Consider the following 8,203-nt stretch of genomic DNA (forward strand, 5'->3'; position numbering starts at 1 on the left):
ATAAATTTATTAATTTATTAATATAAACGAGCAAAGTTACTGACTGATTAGACTAGAGGAAAGATATTTCCTATCAAGGGCTGATATTTGCTATTGTATGCTAAATTCGAAATAACTACAAAAAAATAAGAAATAAAAACGAAGTTAAAATAAAGGGGTTTTCCTGGGTTTACCAAAAGCCCTAATTTATCTACCGAAACAGTTTTGGAGATACTGCATGAAATACGTATAAAAGCAATAATAAAAAGGACAGATAATCCTAACCGGCTTATGTAGGTGAGATTCTTAACGTGAGCTAACTCGGAGTGCATGCAAATTCGATTTGGAGCTGAAGTTGGGAGACGCCATACAGTTACAGTGAGTGTCAATAGTTTGTTGCCTAATGGATGTTTGAGAAATCAAGTGAAAAAAATGATAGAAAAAAATACTTTTCCAAATTTTTCTTTTTGCAGATGAGTTCCTTGTAATCCGTAGATATTATTTATAGTTTTCAAAAAAAATAATTAATTTTATTTCATATCAAAAATAATTGTTTTCCAAAAGTTGGTCATTTTTGAAAAATCAAAAGTTTGTTGCCTCATTAAAAAAACTAATTCAAAATGGTGAAAACGTGCAACCAACTTTATGTAAACCGGTTACATTTTGAGCTTATGTCATTTGATAGGCAAATGGTGGATTTGTACATTTTTAAGGCTGTCAATGGTAAATATATAGGTGTTAAAGTGATGATAAATAACAAGAAATAATCAGTTTTTTGATAATTCATAATTTAGGTTATAATGGCAAATTACAAAAAGTTGAAAGGTGGGATATTATCCAGAGATACTGCTGGAAGGAATCGGCGTCGCTTAATTGCCAAATTTTATAGAAATTCATGAAAAGTTATACATAAAATGGTCAAATATTATAGTTATGAGGCACGAGTACATCTGAAAAACGCTACTGGTAGACCCAGGGTTTCGACTCAGAAAGTCGATAACCGCATTCTAGGTATCTCTGACAGTAACCCCATGATGTTTGCTACAAAAATTCAAAGTCGGCTGGTTACAGAAGGCATACAGGCTTCAAATGCTTCGAAAATCAAACTCAAAATGAAAGAAAATATAAGAATAGGTACTTGGCTCGCAAGATTCCATTAGTAAGCAAAACCAAACTGCGTAAGAGGTTGTATTTTTACGTTTTTAGCATGCTCCAAGTGAATTTACAACCTTTTAAACAGATTGGTTTTGTTTACCAATGGAAACCTGCAAACCAAGTAATTATTCTTACCACTTTCATTCAATTGCGGTTGGTTTTGAAGCCTGTATGCCTTCTGTAACCAGCCGACTCTGAATTTTTGAAGCAAACATCATGGGGTTACTATCAGAGATACCTAGAATGCGGTTATCGACTTTCTGAGTCGAAACCCTGGGTCTACCAGTAGCGTTTTTCAGATGTACTCGTGCCTCATAACTATAATATTTGACCATTTTATGTATAACTTTTCATGAATTTCTATAAAATTTGGCAATTAAGCGACGCCGATTCCTTCCAGCAGTATCTCTGGATAATATCCCACCTTTCAACTTTTTGTAATTTGCCATTATAACCTAAATTATGAATTATCAAAAAACTGATTATTTCTTGTTATTTATCATCACTTTAACACCTATATATTTACCATTGACAGCCTTAAAAATGTACAAATCCACCATTTGCCTATCAAATGACATAAGCTCAAAATGTAACCGGTTTACATAAAGTTGGTTGCACGTTTTCACCATTTTGAATTAGTTTATTTAATGAGGCAACAAACTTATGATTTTTCAAAAATGACCAACTTTTGGAAAACAATTATTTTTGATATGAAATAAAATTAATTATTTTTTTTGAAAACTATAAATAATATCTACGGATTACAAGGAACTCATCTGCAAAAAGAAAAATTTGGAAAAGTATTTTTTTCTATCATTTTTTTCACTTGATTTCTCAAACATCCATTAGGCAACAAACTATTGACACTCACTGTATCTTGAATCAAATTCGTGAAATTATACAAATTTTGTATTTAAACCAAAATATCAAGGATTTGGATGAACTGACAGAAAAGTGTTATATGGGTGAAATGTAGACCAGAATGTTCTCTATAATTTTGCCGTAGAACTTGAACTCATCGATTACTCAGAAGTCAAGATAAGCGAGGTTTTTTGTTTCTTAACTCGTTTTTTCATCCAGAGTTCCCCAAGTAGTCATTTGTTGAACTTCAACTATATCAAAGAATTGTTGTATTTTGCGGGACTTTCCATTTAAACCCCTATTTTAAGTGTCTTGGTGGGGTAGAGGCAGTCAAATTGGCATCTGAGTGATTTCAAAGCGTTATTATTGGAAAAATCAATTTTTTCACACTTAAACGGCAAAATCGGAGTGATAGCGTAGTCTGAGTGGAAAATGATGTATGGACGAAATGTAGAGACAAATGTGCTCTACAATTATGTTGAAGTAATCATCAAAATCGGTTCAGCGACAGTCGAGATAATTGAGCTTATGTGATATTGAAATTGGTTTTTCGACTGTGGCGCCCCTGGTGTTGGTCCCACGAAGTTCAAATATTCTAGAAAGTTGTAGCATTTGGTGAGATCTTTCGTTTAAGCCCTTATTCATCAAAATCGGTCACATAGAACCGGAGATATGATTTTTTGAATTTTGTGAACTTTGACCCCTCATATCTCCGGTTCTGTTTTAACCACAGCGCGCATACGCACCATTTTGGAAACGTCCTAGACTGGACTACAACATACTAAAATTTCATTAACTTGCACAATGCCGTTTTTGAGAAAAGTGACTTTGAATTTCGATGAATTTTGACGCTATCACAGCGCCACCTATGGTGACTTTTTGAACTTCCATCTGAAAGTGCTCATCGAGACGAAACCAAAAAGGTAAAATTTAGGTTGCTATGTTAATTAGAACCGGAGATAGAGGCCGGTCAATGTTCGAACTTTGACCCCTTATAGCTCGGGTCAGGGGTTTTAGATCGACTTAAGGTTTTTTTTTGTTTGATAGGTATAATCAACGGCTACAACATACTAAATTTTCAGCCCGATGCACAATGGAATTTTTGAGTTATTTAACTTTTAAGATTTAAAAATTTTCTTTTTAAAAAAAGCGCCCCTAGCGGTGGTTTTATGAACTTGCGATGTTAGAAGGGGAAGTGGCATTTCACGAGAGCTTTCCAAAAAGCCCTCACTTTTTAAATTCTGACAATTAGAACCGGAGTAATGACCATTTTAAGAAATTTTTTTTGGACCCTTATAGCTCGGGTCAGGGGGGTCGGGGGACCTTAAGTTTGGTATTGATGGAAAGCTCTAAGGCCCAGCTATAACATACTAAAATTTAAGTCCGCTGAATGCCATAGGGGCGGAGCTATTGAGAAAACAAAAAAAGGGGGGTCTTCAAAATGGCGGAAGGAGGGGTGGGGGGTGGGGGGTCAATGCACCAAGTTGCAATTTTCACCCGATATATAACCTTTGCCGAAAACCGCAAGTCGATATCTTTTTTAGTTTAGGAGCTATTAAGCTCCAAAGAGCGGCCGGCCGGCCGGCCGGGAACGTAAATTAGCCACATATATATTCGTGATCAGGAAGTGCTGCAACACATTTTGGCCAAATTTGAGGTCGATCGGACGACATGAAATTTTGTTAGGATTATAGTAGGTGAGATTGTTAAGAATCTCACCTAATACGTATAAAAGCAATAATAAAATTTACAATGAAAACGATCACATTGTTCAGAGCTAATATAAGGCCAAGTATCAGGCCCCTGAATTAGAATAACATACAGTAGGTATTAATCTGTCTTTTCAAATTGATCAATAAACAAGTCTGTATGACCGATAATAGCAATCGACAATAGTCTCTAGTCTCTTATGAAACAGATCTATAAGTAAAAAGTAGAGGAACTTGGAGTGAAATCTAAAAAAAATAAATATGTTACATTTTGACATTCTCTAGAAAAACATATTTGTTTTGCAATTATGTAGAACATTTTTCTAGGCAATATTATACGTTACAGCATAGACTATAATGCCCAAAGCACAATAACTTTTGTTTTGTAAACATGTTTTTGACATTTAAATGAGAGTGAGTGAGATCTAGATCTAGTCATCTCGTTCACTCAAATAGGAAATTTTGAAAACATATTTACAAACAAAATTTATTGTGCGCTTGGCATAATGCTTTAAAGAAAATAAACTTTTTGAGACATCTAAAAATTTATTTTTTTTAAGTATTTAAAACGAAAACAGTTTAAAAAATTAAAAAATAGGAAAGAATTACATTATTATAGTTTAAAGCCGTTTTTGTATTTTCTCGTAAAACAGAATATTAAATTTTATAAAATAAAGTATTCAGATGGTTTGTTTTTAAATTATGCTAAAGAGATTTTGTTATTAATTTATTTGGGAATCACTATAAAATGAGCCAATTGAAGAAAATCAATTAAGCTTTTAGTTAAGATACGATAAGGATTTGAATGTAAATATGATTGGTATTCTTATTCTTTCCTATGTAAACGCTCCTAAAAATATTTCAAAACCAAAAAATTGTAATTTTTATTATGTTAATGATTACTTATAGACAGTCAACAATCAAAAATTTTTATTTAGCACCGTACAAATGAGCAGTATTCTATATAGAATATTTAGAACTTTAAAAGCAATGAAATAATACTAATTGCACTGATCGTTTCTTAGTAGTTTCAGATTTTAAAAATTTGAACAATTTAAACAAAAATTAATTCATATTTATATTAATTAATATTAATTTTCAAGATTGAAGAAGCAGTTTTTTCTAATATTTTGATTTGAATATTATAATATCTATAATATTCCCTATATTGGACATGAATTAAAGCATTTTTGGGTAATACATTGTGATTAAAACATGTAATAGAATTTGAACTATTATTTTATGGAAATGTGCATAGTATAACTAGTGTTTTACTTCTAGAACTGTGAACAGACATTTTTACTTTAAGGCCTTTACACATTGGGAGCAAATTTCGCCAAAATTTTTTTAAGGAAATTTCCTGTAGTGTTGGAGGTTGAAATCTCAAAATTCTGCCAAAAATGCAATTCTTGACAAAAATTGCTACCAATGCGTAAAGACCTTTACAGAAAACTTAAGTAAATAAATAGATTTAAAAGATAATCCTGTAAGTCTGCTTTGTTAGCCTATCCAGTCAAAATATCTTTCTCGTGACCAGTGTGTTCTATTTAGCGAATTCTTTAGGATTTTCTCTCCCGAATTATAGGTTTAGGTACAGCTTTCCCGGTGTTCACTAAAGAATTTAAAAATTCACTTTTTTACAAATTAAAAGATTTCGAATTTTAACCGAATTTTGGTACCAACACCAATTTTTGATGTAGCTTCTCTTTAGTTGGTCAAATCAATTAAAATCTTTTCACAATTTGAAATCTTATCGTTCATCTGCATACAATTTGTCATTTTAATTAACTATATTTTTAATTGTATTTCTTATTGCCCTTATCTTCGTTGATCGGTCTTAAACGCTTAATGAAATTTTTGTCTTCTTAAAAAAAACTAATTATTTCTTTGTTTCCTTTGTATAGGGGAAAGTACTCACCCTATGTCCCTGTGAATTTTCTTTTAATCTTCCTAAGAGACTCACTTATTTCTATTAAATATTAGTTAGCTAATTATCAATTTATTATTGATAATTATGTGATATTTACGTGTTAGTTTTTTAGGAAAAAAGAATCACATTATTCGAAGGCATGAACGTTCGAAGGTAGGGTACTTTCCCCTACTGTGTCTTAAACCAAAACTGAAATTGATATTTATATTTGGAAATTATTCTCAAAAATTATTAGAGCTGTTGTGATATAAGATGCTTAAGATGGATTAAAGTAGAGTTAATATTATACCAGTTAGTTTTTAGTTTTCTCTTCAAAATCTGGCTTTTCTTCATAGTCACGCACCAGAAAAAAACGCACTACGTTCGGATGAATTAAGCTTCGAACAATTTCTTTTTTTATGTGTTTAAATGAATTTTTCCCATTATATTTAATATTATATTTTAATAGGTAGTCCAATGCCTTAAAGTTCCAGATGGCTGAAATCCATAGATAAAGATGAGTTGTCCAAAGCTTCAGTTGTCCGAAGTTAGCACACTTTCCTCATCAGCATAACACTTAACGAAATATTACATTCTGATGTTTTCAATAAACTTAATATCATCTCAATTAATATTGTAATTCAATGTGTTTCAATATTAACGTAGCAAAAATTCCTGTGAAAAATTTCATAGTTTACATAGGCTTTCATTGAATTTTTGAAATTCATTAGAACTTTTCATTTATATTGGACTGTTTCCAATTCTAACTGGCGCTTATTTATAGTCAATAATTCAATGATTGTTTTATGTATCGATAGACATTTGATAATTTGTCCTAACGAAATCATTAATTATCTAGTTTTTTCTATGACAAAGTCACTGGAGTACATAGAACACCTTATAGGGTCGAAGGAACACTTCGACTTCGACAGGGAACCCTTATTGACACTTTTGTCAAAATGATGAAAATTATTTAATGTATCTGGTAAAGTGTAAGTAATATGACGTGCTTTCTGTAATCTACCTTTTCCTATAAAAAAGATATGTTCAAATTCCAAATCCTAAATCGGTACAGTAGAGTCTCGCTATAGGCCATCGCTCTATAGTCCACAATTTATCGACCGTTGATTTCAAAACACTGATTTTAAGTTAGGTTATGTTTTTTAGTATGCGACATGCATAATTTTAATATTTTTGGCAAACTTTATTAAGTAGTTGTGATAATTGTGATCCACAATGAAGAGAGCAAGGACAAGTACCACAATCGCAAAGAAAGTGGAAGCCGTCGAGCAATTTCAATACTAAAAATCGTTGATAATTTTAAAAAATTACATGGACTATAGTGCGACCCAAGTGTCAAATTTGAAACCAAATATGGACTATAGCGAGACTCTACTGTACTAAAAGGACTAAAAGTGTCAATAAGTATGGCATGATAAATTCTTAAAGTTTCAATAGGTGTTCCTTTCACCCTACTACCCTTATTTCAAAAAAATGTTCAATCTTAAATTTATACGTAATGTTACAAAGTATTTAATATTTATTCTATTTAATACTTTCAGTCTATTCTCGGATTTCCTAGTAATCACCAAAGATGATGAGAAAAATATTGCAGGAAGGGAAGAGGGAAGAACGGAAAAAAAGATCTAAAGAGATGTGGGGAATCGTCCCACTATTTGAGAATTTCTCGGTATAAATATTAATAAAATGGAGTCTTGGCGTGCAAGTGAAGGAGATTACAGTGTGGATGGAATATGCGTGCTCTAGAGTGGCTTCTTGAGAAATTTATTTCCAATAAATAAACAGTAAAGCCTTGTGAATTTTATAGTTGGTACACCGACTAAATATTTCCTCTCGACCAAGAACCACACCGTAGTTAGAGAGAAGATTGGGTCTTCTCACCCTCCTTGGAAAGAGTCATACGAAAAATTTCTCACAGATTGGAAGAGATGACTCGGTTGGAAGGCAAAATATACTCAAGTTAAAGAACATGAAAATCACAGAGAAAACCGGCAGTGTGATCCAATAATTTATCCATTTTAATAATCGTCGCGCGCACACACAAACCCATTCTAGAAAGTCTGCGTGTACATTGAACTATTAGCAATGCGCGATAGTCGAACGAATATCTCGATATACTAGCTGAGAGCCGAGGAGCCAGTTTGTAACCCAAAGGCATATTACTAGTTTTTCAGATAACCGCTTTGCTTTCGCATTCCACAGAATCGTTTTAAAAAGTCAACTGACGTCAATCTGCCTTGCTTTTCTATGACACTCTCAGCGCGCGCAACTTGAATCGCCCGCCACTCTATTTGCAACGCTGCCACGTTTACCAATTCCGCTCATCTTAGGTCGCACTAAGTGATCTCTTATAAGTATCTGGTATGTCTCTTAGGCTTAAGAGATGGAATTTCTTCCTGAGGTCGCATGAAAAAAAAGGTAAAGAAAAAAAACGAGGCATTCCTGGCATCAAAATGCTACCGGCAGAGTTTACAAGAGAGGGAGAAAATGCCAAGCATTGCCAGCAAAAAAAGAAATGCAGTGAAAGAACCGATTGACAAATTTCTCTACCTGACATTCTTCTCCCTCT

The sequence above is a fragment of the Phlebotomus papatasi genome, chromosome 1, assembly GCF_024763615.1.
Source record: "Phlebotomus papatasi isolate M1 chromosome 1, Ppap_2.1, whole genome shotgun sequence".
In the NCBI taxonomy this organism is placed as follows: Eukaryota; Metazoa; Arthropoda; class Insecta; order Diptera; family Psychodidae; genus Phlebotomus; species Phlebotomus papatasi.